Source organism: Eptatretus burgeri, unplaced genomic scaffold (genome assembly GCF_056783735.1).
Source record: "Eptatretus burgeri isolate ZD-2024b unplaced genomic scaffold, Ebu_testis_v1 Ebu_testis_scaffold_192, whole genome shotgun sequence".
Taxonomy (NCBI): Eukaryota; Metazoa; Chordata; class Myxini; order Myxiniformes; family Myxinidae; genus Eptatretus; species Eptatretus burgeri.
Genome location: NW_028222142.1, coordinates 5001 through 20000, shown reverse-complemented (window position 1 = coordinate 20000; position 15000 = coordinate 5001). Strand labels below are relative to the sequence as shown.

Genomic DNA, 15000 nt, shown 5'->3' with positions numbered 1-15000 from the left:
ACAACAATGAAACATTTTCACCATACTCTTTCTTTAAGTCATTATACAAATAATCATACATCAATATCTTTGATAAATCAAGAACTGCTGTTCCAATATAAATTGGTTTATCCATTACAATACTTTCCTTTTTCATATGAATTGCAGAAAAGTTCTCTGAAAAAACCTCTTCTCTCTCAAAACTTGGTTTATTTATCAATCTCGAAGCTTCTTTCCAAGATGTTGCGAATCTAATGTTTTGCCTGTTTCTAACATTTTCCATAGTCTTTCCAAATACAGCATTATTCATTAATTTATAAAAGTCCCCTTCAAATTTTACTTTTGTATTTGCTCTCATATCTGTATTGAATTGAATATACTTTTTCACCCAAGGACTTTGTTTAAATTTTAAAACTCTATGAATTTTAGCTACTCTCAATCCTTCTCTCAAAAACTGTTTTAAGCTTCTCTGATGCAAAACATATCCCTCTTTATCATAGAATGTTGTTAATAACTTTTCTGTTGATTTGCCTTTAATATTAAAACTTTTATGATAATCACTTAACCATTCTTTCTTTGGAGTTTCTTTCTCACATGCAAAAGGAAGATCTTTATGCTTATTATGAAGATCACTCGGGTACCTCAAATCAACTTCAAAATAATAACCTTCTTCTTCGTCATTCAATTCCTCTTGAGAAGAAATAACAATATTCATCAAAGCCTTTTCATAATCCTTTTCTTCCACCCACTCTAATTTACCATAAGGCAGAGATTGAGACATTGCCCATCCATACAAATTATTAGCATCAAAATACATCAAATAATTACTATCTTTTTCACTATCATAATTTGGAAGATATTTATTATTTGCTTTAGCATATCTTTTTGAACATACTTGTGATATTCCACCTCTCTTGGACTTCTCAATCATCAAAAGCATATCCACATCACTGATTAAATCTATATCTTGTTTTGTCATTTTCAACATTGCACTCCAAGCTAAACCAGGAGCTGTGAAATAGTGGGCAGGATCTAATCCATAACAATTTTTATTATGACAGAGTGATCTAAAAGCTTCAAACACATCAGCTAACAATAAAACATCTGTTTTTAGATATAAATCGTGATATTCTCCAAGGTTCTTTATCTTAAATATTTTCCATATTTCTTGTGCGTGTTTATATTCCTTATCACTTATCTCTTCTTCATAAAGGTTATTATAGAAACTTTCTTTTGAAGGAAGTTGTGTTTCTTTAAATCTCATAAATGAATCCATATAATCATAAGGATAAATTCCCTTACTTGTAAGAATTTTCTCTTTACTTTGAATTTCATTCCTTGTTTGAATTTCCTCTCTCGTAAGAATTCCTTCTTTAATCAGAATTTCATCTTTAATCTGAATTTCCTCTTTAGTTCGAATTTTCTTTATAATTAGAATTTCATCTTCAGTTAGAATTTCTTCATTAATTAGAGTTTCCTCTTTACTTTGAATTCTCTCTTTAATCTGAATTTCCTCTTGAGTGAGAATTTCCTCTTTTGGAAAGAATGAATTAAGATTTGGAAAAGAGTCCGTGGAGCTTAGATTTGATGCGAGGTAGGCTAGTGGTGTTCCCATAAACTTGTAAGAATCAAGAAACCGAATACGAGTTATAGGTTTTGTGAATATCATTTTTGTAAATGAAATATACTTTTGACTTGTGTTTGTTATGGCAGAAATATTCCCTGGTGTTTTTGAAAGTTCATTTATAAATAGATGTGTATCATAGTTGGCGCTGTTGTGAAGAAAGACTGGAATAAAAGAAGGTAATTTATAATTAAGATTACAACAGGAATGAGCGGGACCTCTATATTTACCAGTAAGATGACAATGGTCTCTAACTTTAGACTCCTTAATTTCCCCCTCACAAATATGACAGATATTGTTCATTCTAAATTCTAATTTTTCTTCTTTGGTTAATTTCATCGGTTCATTTGTTTCTTTCATTAATTTAGTGAGTCTTATACAATCCTTTTCTAATCGTTTTACAAACTCTTGTGAAGCATTTTTTCCACGATAATGTTCAAGTTTGTTATACTTTTCTCCAACAGATGATTTGATATAATAACAGAAACCACAAGGAATATGTTTTTGATATTTATTTGTATATGGTTCTTTTGGATTAGGAGAAGCAGTATTTATCTTTTTAAGGATACATTCAAAATCAGCGTATATCACAAATGGGTGCATGATAGATTTATTATAATCTTCAAAATAAATCTTTTCACCAGGTTTAGGCATTGTAATTACAGCTGATTTATGATTACTACAATATTTTGAATGTTGTTCTAATCGTTCTTTTGTATGAAATGAATTAAGACATCGCTTACAAGGATATATTTTGTTTGCTGTTCTGAATACCTGAGAAGAGATTAATCTTGATAAATTATTGATGTATGTGTAATGTGAATTCTTTCCAACACTAAAATATAAAAGGTCAATGTGTGTTTCTTCATTTTTATAGTTGTTTGAAATTTTTAATATTTGAACTTTGTTTGTATCCGTTAATCCATATACATTAATAGAAAGATTATTCTTTTTCTCAAATTTAGGAATATCTGTTAGTGGCATTGGGAATTTAAAATCTTTAATGTCCAAGGTATTCTCATATTTCATATATTGTTTTACTCTTTCTGAATTACATTTTGGTGGATGAAAGTGAGCAAGAACAGACCAGAGAAAACATTTATTATCATTGTTCTTAATATTAACAACTGCCTTCTTTCGTTTTATTTCTTTTGGTAATTCAATATAAGAAGAAGCTTTAAGAGGGTTTGATTTTAGAATGTGTATATCTAAAAAGATGATTTTTTAATATTGAATCCACTTCCTACCACTGTATTATCAACATCCTCCTCTTGTCTTGATAGTTCTTCATAAACCCCACTATTCAAAAAATCTTGAAATGATGTTATAAAATGAAGATCTGTTCTCATATAAGGAGTTTGTTCTTCATCTTGTCTTTTCATATTCATTTTCACTCCCATATAAAACTTTAAAGTTTTCATTTCTTTTAATGTCTTTTTAATAAATTTTTCAACATCGGGTTTCACTATTTCAATTGATTCAGCTATTGATGATGGACCGGGTTCTCCAAATTGAAAAATCCTTATTTTTATATGCCCTTTAAATGCCCCATCAGTGTTTTCAATATAATAGTCTCCCTTTACTTTAAACTCATTTTTCTTGTGTTTTTGTGATTGAAGATGTTGATTATAACTACTCTTCAAAACATCCTTTGAATAGATATCACAATGTTTTCTTTCCAACTCAAGAGGAGATATTTGATGAAATAGATTAAATGTGTGTTTGTTGGTTCGGAGGTGTTTTCTATAATGTTTATATTCGTGATTACAAACATCGCAGTACGTTGTATTCACCATATTTATAGAATAAAACTTTGCTTAAACTAAAATTTTCTTGATGAAAATTTCGTTTAATTTATAGGTGAATCTGTGCTTAAAAACATTTTATCCTCCAACTTTTTCACTTAATAAATACAATGTTTCAAGACACAAAAGACAAGTTTCAATCAATCTCTTCATCTGTTAAAGATACTGAGAAATATGTCAAGGATGTAAAATTGAACAAAGATAAATATAACAACTATTGGATAAAAACTATTATGGTAAATAATATGAGTTCTTCAATTTCCTTCAGTGGAAGGGCTTTTAGTATACCTGGTAGAACATCAATTAAAGTATCTCTAACAAAAGTTTCTCCTCTCCTTCTAGTAATATATTCAAAACTAGAAAAAGCAATGAAACAAGAAAAAGTATCAAAGAACAAAAACCTTATGGATGAAGCTTTAGAAAGAAAAGATAAGACCATCTGTAATATGCAAGGAGAAATTTGTATTTTTTTCAACAACCTTAAAGATGTAAATCCTGATGAAATAAAGGATGTTAATATATCAGGTGAAATGACATTTCGTTCAATAGTAGTTAACGATAATTTTAAAATTACCTTTAATATAAAAAATGTTATCGTTGAATCTGATAATGAAAAAAAGTATATCGATATCGATGGTAATATACAACTGAAAGTATAGATGAATTTCAGTTTAAGTAAAGTTTTACTTTATAAATATGCTGGACTTTCCTGATTCTCCATATGACAAATTTGAGAATTGTCCTGCGTGTGAAAGACGGGGATTAAACACAGAGTCAAAAGCCTATAAACAATGTATATTCTGTGATTATCTTCTAATTAATGATAATAAAAAATATAAAAAGGAAAATAATTCTTTTAGATTTACACCAAAAATGAATTACTTTACAAGATTGATTAGAGAAATGAATGTAAAGTATGAGGATGATAACACACCTTTCCTTACAAGGGAAGAAACTGAACGTATAAGAGAAATGTTCAAAGGATTGTTGTTGTATATTATTCATGGATGTAATTTTCAGGGAAATATCAACACAAGATATTGTATAAATAAAATAATGGATTATCTTGAAATTAAACCTGAACTTAGGATAAAATATAGAGTTTCTAAAAAAGCTAATAATAAATTAAATAACCTGTTTTTCAAATATATAAATGAATGATTTTTTACCTATTTGGGAAAATAAGATAAAATTTAACAACCATAAAAATCTCCCAAATTCATTAAGATGTCTCATAGTTGGTTCAAGTGGATGTGGAAAAACCTGCTTACTTTTAAAAATGCTCCTCACTCCCAACTTTTTAGATTATGGCAATTTAATAATTTTCACAAAGTCGAGTTTTCAACCAGAGTATCAACTACTCTCACAAGGTTTTAATGCTGGTCTTCAAAAAGAAGATATAATCAGTTTATTTAAACGTCAAAAAAACCTAAATGATTATAACATTGAAGATATAATTCAACTATTTTGTGATACACAGAGATGTAAAAAGAAATCAAATCTTATAACTTGTATTCTTAGTGATAATACGGATGATATACCGTCTCCCCAAGATTTGGATAAATCAAAAAAGAACCTCGTTATCTTTGATGATTGTGTTAATGAGAGAAACCAAACGGTAATGGACAGCTACTACACAAGAGGGAGACATTCTTCTTGTAATTGTATTTATCTTAGTCAATCGTACTTTCAACTTCCTCGTCGTTCCATCAGAAACAATGCTAATACTTTTATTTTATTCAAGTTAAATTCAATAGATATCAATAATTTTTGGAGAGATAATTGTTCTACATTATATAGTAAAAAGAAATTTGAGGATTATATGAAGCACACGACTGAAAAATATAAATATATTGTTGTGAAACAAGATGAGATATTAAGGGATATATTTTTTGTTTTATAAACAATTACATATATAAATGACAACTATTATTATAAATCTTGTGGGTAAATCTGCTTCTGGAAAAAACTTTCATAAATCAAGGTTCTTGTGTAGTACAAATGAGAATATTGTAAATTTACTTAAAAAGCACCCCGTGATACGCATTGTATCAACAACAACTAGAGCAATAAGACCTGGAGAAGTAAAAGGTGAAGATTATCACTATATTTCAGTGGAGGAACATATGCGATTGAGGAATGAAGGACAAATATTTGAGGAGGTTTCTCTTGGTACAACAAAATATTCACATTGTAAGAGTGAGTTAAAGAAACTAAAATCTGGTGGTGTTGGGATATTAGAAACTAATCCAGAAGGAAAGAGACAAATTATTAAATATCTGAGCGGAGTGAAGATTTTATCATTCGGTTTTGATGTTGATGAAGAAACTCAACGCAAACGTATGAAAAGCAGAGATGCAAGGATTAGTGAAGAAGAAATTACAACTCGCATTAATGTTAATAAAGAATTTGATGAAATATTTAAAGAAAAGGATTTATTTGAACACATCTACTTGAATGATGAAGAAAAGGAAAATTTCCCTGTTGATCTTTACAATTCATTAAATGATATTTTACAATAAATAAATGGATACAAAAGAAAGAGCAAGAAGATTTAAGGAACATCAAGAGTTGGTTTCAAAAGTTGTAAAACAACAGGAAGACATAAAGAAGAAACGCAGACAGAAACTAACGGGCGAAGAAGCATTTGAAAAAAAACAAGAGAAATTTTTTAAACCACTTTTAAAAACTTCCCAAGAAAAATGAAAGATGTTTCCACAGTTCCCACAGTAGAATATACTCCTAGAAAGCTTCAAATGTTAAAAGATTTCAGTCAAATGACGGAGGAAGAATTAGAGCATTTAGGAGAATTAGAATATGATGATGAAGGTTTATTTCAACAACTGGAAGAGATTAATCAACCCCCTGATTATATTGTGAATGCTGTTCAAAACAATGAATATTCAGCGGATTCAAAAACCAAAGCAGGACTCATTCCAACAGAACAACCAGCAATATTTCATCTTGTTCAAGAAAAGGTATTGATATTTAATGATGAATTAAGGTTCTTAAGTTCTGCTCAACCCCCTGTTAAACTAACTCCGAGATTAATGTTTCTTCTCACAAAAGATGGAAGACAAGGTTCAACTGTGAGGGATGAATCAAAGTATATTGATAAACCATTGGATATGGAAAATAATGATGATAGAGTATATATTGATTTGCTGAACACTCTAAATTATAAGGTTATTCTTTCTGGTAAAAGTAGGAAGAATGAGAAGGAGAAACACATTATTCAGGCTTTAAGTATCCTTGGTTCAGGTATTAGTTTTCTTCCAAATGACCCATCGCAATTAGTTAATAGACTGTTATTGTTGTTCGGCAGTAAGAAGGCTGGAAATAACAATTGTTTTAATGAAGCATCAGCCATTTTAGACCAGTTGATGAACATGAAAATAATTAATAAATCTCAATATAAAGACATTTTATCTCATATTAAATAAGATGAGAAGCACAATCCTGAGTTTTAATTTCACAACAAGCGACCACACATCTTCATTCCCATACCCACTACAACTTGACACAACAAAAGAATATGAGGCATCTTTATTGTCCATGGAGACTTATAATACCTTATTTAATATAACCGAGAAAAATGACAAGTTTAGTTATAATCCGGGAAGTGGATACAAAGCGATAACAGTCTCACCCGGAGCATACGAGATTTCTCAAATATCTTCCGAAATTGCTCGTCTTATGAAAGAACAGGGTGATGAACCAAAAAATATTGTTATAAACATTCAAAAACATACTTCAAAATCAACGATTAAAGTTAAAAATAACTACAAGGTTGATTTCACAATTGATAATTCATTTAGAGAGTTATTAGGTTTCTCCTCAAAAAAGATTGAAACTAATGGGACGTTTTACAGTGATAATGTCATTCAAATATCCTCAGGAATAAATTCGGTGTTAATTCACTGTGATTTGATTGATGGTGCTTATAATGATGGATTAAAAACAAATACAATATTTTCATTCAGCGCATACTCAACCCCAATTGGTTATAAATTCAATATGGAACCTAAAAATTTGGTTTATCTACCTGTGTCAGGAAAAACCATACACAGAGTAAATTTTAGGATAACCGACCAAGATAATCGTGTGATTTCTTTTAATGGAGAAGTTATATCCATCAGAATTCACCTACGTGAAGTTTTTCAATAAATAAATACGATGGTTATTGTGAGGAAGCACGAGTTGGGAAAATATAAAATAATTACAGGGGATGGGATGTTCCTTTCCCCGTACTACAAGGGTGAAGGTATGTATCTTGGTAGAGGATACTATAAACCTAAGAGACAAAGGGGTGTCGGACATCAATTTAGAGGAGATGGGATAATTGATACTCTCATGGGTATTGGTTCAACTATTCTTAAACATAAAGACCTAATTGGTTCAACTGCTTCTGCTGTGGGAAATGTAGCAGGTGCTGTAAAGAGTATAAAAGATGCTCAGAAAGAATCTCATAAATTACAAGCAATAAAAGAAATTAAGAAAGGTAAAACTCAGTTGTCCCCCCAAGAACGACAGAAAATAATTCAAATACTTGGATCAGGGTTTCAAAAGTTTTAACATCTTTTTTCCTAAATAAATACAAGTATGGAAGCAATTGATAGTATCTATGATTTGGATGATACTATTATTATCTCAAACTCCACTAAAAAAGAAGATTACTTCAAGGTAAATGCAATAACTGGAACAGACTGGAATACAAATGGTACAAAAAGTTTTGAAATAAATAATCAACAAACCTATTTGAATCTCTCCGAAAGTTTCTTGTTGTGTAAATTTAAATTCACTAAGGCTGGGAATAACACAAACGCTACACTTGTAAATGATTTCTTCTGGAAAATGTTTGATAGTGTGCGATTGTATATTGGAACACAAGAAGTTGAAGCGGTTGATTATGTCTCTGCTGTATCTGAAATGATGAAATTTACACTCTATACATTCAGTGATAGAATGGGAAAGGGGTCTGTCGAAGGTTTTATTCCTGATATGTCAACGGGAACAAACACAGACCCTGGATATATTCAAAGGAAAGGAATGTATAATGATGATACAAAAGCAGAAAATAGTTTTACTGTGGCAGTTCCTCTTAAAGGTATATTTGGATTTTGTGATTATGATAAAGTTCTGTATGGTCTTAAAATTAGATTTCAACTACAAAGGAATGATAATGAAAATAGATTGCTTTTTGGTGTTGGTAATGCTTTTGGTGATCAGAATAAATTTGTAATTGAGGAGATGAGTTGGTATATCAGTGAATATACTCCTAATCTTAAAACAGAAGAGATGTTGAATCGAAGACTTAACTCAAAGAAACCACTCAGTGTATCATACCTCAAAAGAAGATGTCAACACGTTAAACTCAATCAAACTACTTACACGTGGAATTTGGGTGTTCTGGAAGGAAAGCCACGATATCTGTGGATGATTTTTAAAAAGCCAGATGGTGATACTGCGACTGATAAGAATAATGCATTGAGTGATAATGCTAAGGTGAAACAACTTCGCGTTTCTCTAGATGGAACATTTTATCCACGAGATAGATTGGAAATTAATTGGGAAAAAAATGATTTTGCTGAAGCATACAAGTCTTACCAAAAGGTGTGTGAAAGTAATGGAAATAAAGAACCTATTTTGGATATGACAGCATTTAAAAGTTTGTATACAATCTATACGTTTGACCTGAGCGCTCAAAAAGAAACTATAAAGTCTAATCGAGTGGATACTTCCCTATACATTGAAAGAGGAGAGAGTGAAGAAGTTGATACATATTGTTTGCTTTTGGAAGAAACAGAATTGCAGATTAATACAGATAATGGTGTGATGATTAGTCTCACATAATTTTTTGTTAAATAAATGAGTGGCAAAGTACCAACTGGGGTATATGTTAATCAAATCAATCTTCATAAACTATCATCTTGTGTTCAAAATCAAAAGCCTTGTACGATTAACGTTAATACAATTCAGAGAAAAGGAGCAGTAAGAATTGATGTTTTGCTCACAAGAGAACAGGTTAAAATCTTGAATGACACTGGCTCACTTAAAATTAAAATGACAAAACCAATGTTGAAAAAATATTCAATAAGAGAGACGAGTGGAGGATTTCTCCCATTTCTAATTCCTTTATTTGCTGGTTTAAGTGCGGTTGGAGCATTGACGGGTGGTATTTCAACAGCGGTCAAAACTGCCAACGAAAGGAAGGCTCAACTCCAGGCTCAAAAAGAATTGGAAAGACATAACAAAGAGTTGGAGAAACAAATTAGTGGAAGTGGTGTAATTGTAGATTTTGCTGAAAAACTTGAAGGTCTGCCTGATAAAGCGAGATTGTTAGTTGGAGATATGCTTTCTTCTATAGCACAAGCAGGTGTAAAATTAACGAAAAGAGGTAATGGATTATATCTTTCTAATAAATAAATGAGCATTGATGAGTGGTTGAAAGAATTTGGAAAGAATACAACATCAAATTTACAACTTGCCAAATATTGTAAGAAATTAAAAATTCATAATGTGGTTATTTGTATGAGAGATGAATTAACAAATGTGTCGAAACATACAAAGAATATTATTATGAACTTAGAAGATAATGATGGGAACGGTTCTCATTGGGTTTGTATTTTTAATAGTCAAGACAAATATTATTTTGATAGTTTTGGTCTTCCACCACCTGTTGAAGTCATAAAATTCTTACAGAATGGTGTTTATCAAACATTTCAAGTCCAAGAATTAAATTCCAAATGTTGTGGTCAATTATGTCTGTATGTGTTATTTCAACTCAACAAAAATAAAAAATTTTATGATATTATTTTTAATCTAATATAAATGACTTATGTTGGTAAAGATGGTTCTATCTTTGGTGTATCTCAAGAACTGGATATTGATTTATCAAATTATTACACAAAGGCACAGGCTGAACGACATAAATATAATATAAACAAAAATATTAACATGAAAAATGCTTATAAATTAAAAAATTATCCAAGCCCGACTGACGCGAATGACTTGGTGAGATTAAGCGATTTATCACAATATATATACTTAAATAAAACGGCTGTGTATTCTAAAGATACAGAAGTGTTGATATTATCTCCAGGTCATACAGAATTCACAGTTCGAATTAAAATAAATTTTTATAAAGAAGGGCGTATCGTTTGTATGAGAATAGAACAATGGGGGTATGATATGAATGATTTAGGGTATAATTGGTCATTTAAAATTAACCTCGAAGACCTGGAACAATTAAATCAGTCTCGTAAGGAAGAATATTATCCACTTGGTATCGAGAATGAGTTTTGTGGAGCCACGATTAGTAAGCAACAAATAAAAGAATTTAATAAGGGTAAATATAATAATGGTTTTGCCCTTGTTTATCTCATGAAAACAGAAAAAACAGGATTATATATAATAAGTAAGGAAATACAAAATGATTTAACTATGGGAAGATGGGGAGGTGTTTCGTGCCATAATATTATTCTAACATATATTTCTAATACATAAATGACAGCAAGAAGGCTTCAAGAAAATTATCATTTCTGTGTCCAAGCATACCTTCAAGAAAAGGGTATTCGGTATTTTAATAAATATGTTCTACAACATAAGAATGAGGTATTTTCAATAAAAGATTGGCATTATGCTGATGTTGATAAACCGACAACTTTAGATTTAATTAGAATGTTAAATAATGAAAAAATTATAAGGTTAAGAAAAGGTAAGGCTCTTTTAGAAATTCAAAAGAAATTTTATTGGTTTCCTGTTGTAAAAAAATTATTTTGGATACAGGAATAACAAGAAATCCTGATGAATATATGTATAATATTCTATGGGGTGTAAACGATTCAAGGATAGTAAGGGATGAGGAAGGAGTTGAAGAAGAGAGGGAAGAGGAGGAAAAGGAGAAGGAGGAGAGAGAGAAGGAGGAAAGAGAGAATAGAGAGAGGGAGGAAAGAGAGAAGAGAGAGAGGGAGAAGAAAGAGAAGGAGGAAAAGGAGAAGAGAGAGAAGGAGGAAAGAGAGAAGAAAGAGAAGGAGGAAAGAGAGAAGAGAGAGAAGGAGGAGAGGGAGAAGAAAGAGAAGGAGGAAAAAGAGAAGAGAGAGAGGGAGGAGAGGGAGGAAAGAGAGAGAATAAATAAATATTATAGTATGGAAACCAGTGAGATTCAAAAAAGAATAGAGGTATTACAGAAAATAACTCAACCCACCGAGGAGGAATACAAAGAATTAACAAGTCTATTTGCAATACTTTCAATAAAACTATTAGCATCGTCAAGCTATTCATTTTAATTCAAGTTTTTTCTTAAATAAATGGAGGAGAGAGTGAAGGCATTTCTAAGGATTCTTTATGTTTTAAAAATTAAGATTCAAATGTGCATGTTGGAAACTAAAAAGGTTTTTGCACTCTGCAGGAATTTTTCTCATAAATAAATGAGTTATTGTCTCAAATGTAAAAAGAAAACTAATACTAAAAATATTTCATATATTAAAAGTAAAAATAACAGGGTTATACAAAAAGGTATATGTTCGGTGTGTGGTTCAAAAAAATCAATTTATCTCCAAACACAAACTCGGAGGAGATATACAAAAGTTTTTATCAGGAAGTAAATTTACAACTACTGGAATACCAGGGGAATTACATCTTCCAGGGTATTCTTTCTGTGGTCCAGGCACAAACTTGGATAAAAGATTAGATGAGGCAGACAATCCTAAATCCTGGAGTAAACCAATCAATAGAGTTGATGAAGTGTGCATGAGACACGATATTGATTATGGGAATACCACAACGTTGGAAGAAAAGCATGAAGCCGATAGAGAAATGTTGTATAATTTGTCTCTGATACAAAATCCAACCTTGAGAGAAAAAGTTGATAGGTTCATCGTGAAGAAGATGATTAGTGCTAAATTGAAACTTGGACTTGGAAATTCAAAAAACTTATAGGCTCTAATGATACCATTAAGACTGAAGAGCAATTAGCTGATGAATTACATAAACCAATATTCACAAAGTTTCAGAGAAGGAAAGTTTATTCCAAGGAAGTTGATTATATCTGGTCTGCTGATTTGATTGAACTCAATAATGATAAGGGGTACAAGTATGCTTTAACCGTTATTGATTTGAGGAGTAGATATGCGTGGGTTGTCCCTTTAAAAAACAAAACAGGTAATACTCTTATGTTAGCTTTTCAACAGATATTTAATAAAAGTAAGAGAAAACCTAAGAAATTGTGGACTGATGAGGGTAGAGAGTTTTATAACAAGACATTTATGAATTTTCTAAAAAATAACAGTATTACATTATACAGTACCTTTAATGAAGGGAAGGCAGTTGTTGTTGAACGTTTTAATCGTACCTTAAAAGAGAGACTATATAAAAAATTCACACAACTCGGTTCACAACAATGGTCATCTTTTATTCAGGATATTGTGGATAAGTATAATGACACGATTCACACGTCAACGAATATGAAGCCATCAGAAACATTTACAAAATTAAAATATGAAAAAGAGATTAATGTCAGAAAACCTAAGTTCAAAGTTGGTGATATCGTAAGAATATATAGGTGGAAATCTCATTTTGAAAAGGGTTTTACTGAACGATGGACGAAAGAACTTTTTAAAATTGTTGATGTAATAGATACAGTTCCTTGGACTTATAAAATATATGATTTGGAAGGGGAAGAGATTTTAGGTTCATTTTATTCACAGGAATTACAAAAGACAAAACTAAGCAGATAATACACCTTTGTGGACACTAGAGGGACAAGTCCGAGGTGTATTACAGTATATAATGTGTGTCAAGGGGGACGTTCTTAGATCTGTGAACCCCAAACACAGAATCCTCAACTGAATAGTCAAGGTTTAACTTTTGTTTGTGTGTGTGTGTGTGTGTGTGTGTGTGTGTGTGTAATGGGAGCAATAGGTTGGCGCTTCACTCCCTCCTACTATACATCGTTGTGGACACTCGAGGGCCAAGTCCGAGGTGTATAACAGTATATAATGTGTGTCAAGGGGGACGTTCTTAGATCTGTGAACCCCAAACACAGAATCCTCAACTGAATAGTCAAGGCTTAACTTTTGTTTGTTGATGTGTATGTGTGTGTGTCCCAACCCTCACATTCAAAATCTCAACCCCAACCCTCACATTCAAAATCTCAACCCCAACTCAATCCTCGCCCAACACAATGTCTTTTTCAAAATGAGATTTCCACCTATATATATATATATATATATTTTTACGTTTTTTTTCTTCTTCCAATTCTGTCTTTTAAGGCTTTCAGGTTTGATGACGTAGAAAGGGGGAGTAAGCCTGCACTTTCTTCCCAGAACTTTCTTGATCTTGCTCCCATCAAGCACCATCCGACAAAGAACTACATCGATAGGTTTAGATCCCAAAGAGTGATAGCAACTCCAAAAGTCTCCAAAATATAAATAAATAAAATAATAATAATAATAAATAAATAAATAAATAAATAAAAGCCCCCAAAAAAGTTTCAAGTGTCCAACATAAACCCAACTTTCCAAGTCTTCAAGGTATAACCACATTCCCGTTGAGTTTCCAAGATATGTATCACATTGTGAGTTATCAATCCAGAACCCACATTTCAAGTATTCAAAGTAAAACCAACTTACAAAGTCTCTTAAGGATAACTCATTTACTGATTTTTTCAAAATTTGTGAGTCTCCAAGGTAGGCCCCATATTTAGAACCATCTTGGCAGAACCCTTTTCCTGAGTCTCCAAGGTAGTTATTTAAACCATCAAGGTAGAACTCATTTACTGATTTTTTTAAAATTTGTGAGTCTCCAAGGTAGGCCCCATATTTAGAACCATCTTGGCAGAACCCTTTTCCTGAGTCTCCAAGGTAGTTATTTAAACCATCAAGGCAGAACTCATTTCTTGATTTTTTCAAAATTTGTGAGTCTCCAAGGTAAAACTTGTATTCTGACTCATCAAGGTATAACTTGTTCAGTGGGTATTGTCTTGATAACTCACAATGAGTACTATTGCTGTAAAACTCTTTTTCAGGATTTTGCTGGTCTCCAAGGTATAACTCTTTGGTTGGGTCATCAAGGACGAACTCGTTCTGTGGGTCTTGGTCGCTCATAAGGTCTTCAACCAAGCCAACAATTTCGCCCCAAGTTGTAGCAAAAGCAGTATTTTCATTTCGTATTTCAGACACAATTTCCTGTGAGAGAAAATAATAATGTATTAATTAAGTTATTTAATTATTAAATGAGTATGCTTCAATCAAAGTTTGAAAATAGGAAAATAAAAAATCTTACCTCAATAGATAAGAGGTTTGAATCCAGTTCATCAACTTGAAGGTTTAGTTCCATACAAGACAGAGAGTTCCAAGGAACACCAAAGTCATCCCACTCAAGGTCTTGGTCGCTCATAAGGTCTTCAACCAAGCCAACAATTTCCCCCAAGTTGTAGCAAAAGCAGTATTTTCATTTTGTATTTCAGATACAATTTCCTGTGAGAGAAAATAATAATGTATTAATTAAGTTATTTAATTATTAAATGAGTATGCTTCAATCAAAGTTTGAAAATAGGAAAATAAAAAATCTTACCTCAATAGATAAGAGGTT

General features: G+C 31.4%; 1 long non-coding RNA gene across 1 annotated transcript in view; it reads right to left on the bottom strand.

Annotated features, from left to right (window-relative positions):
* Nucleotides 1-13279: 13279 nt before the first annotated feature.
* The window catches only part of LOC147007415 (uncharacterized), a 2568-nt gene continuing 847 nt past the window's right edge, over nucleotides 13280-15000 (bottom strand). Inside the window, exons 1-2 of the long non-coding RNA XR_015054202.1 lie at nucleotides 14692-15000; nucleotides 13280-14594 (exon numbers count right to left, since the gene is read on the bottom strand). The exon at nucleotides 14692-15000 is cut by the window's right edge and continues 847 nt beyond it. This is a non-coding gene — a long non-coding RNA (uncharacterized LOC147007415). The remainder of the gene's footprint in view (nucleotides 14595-14691) is intronic.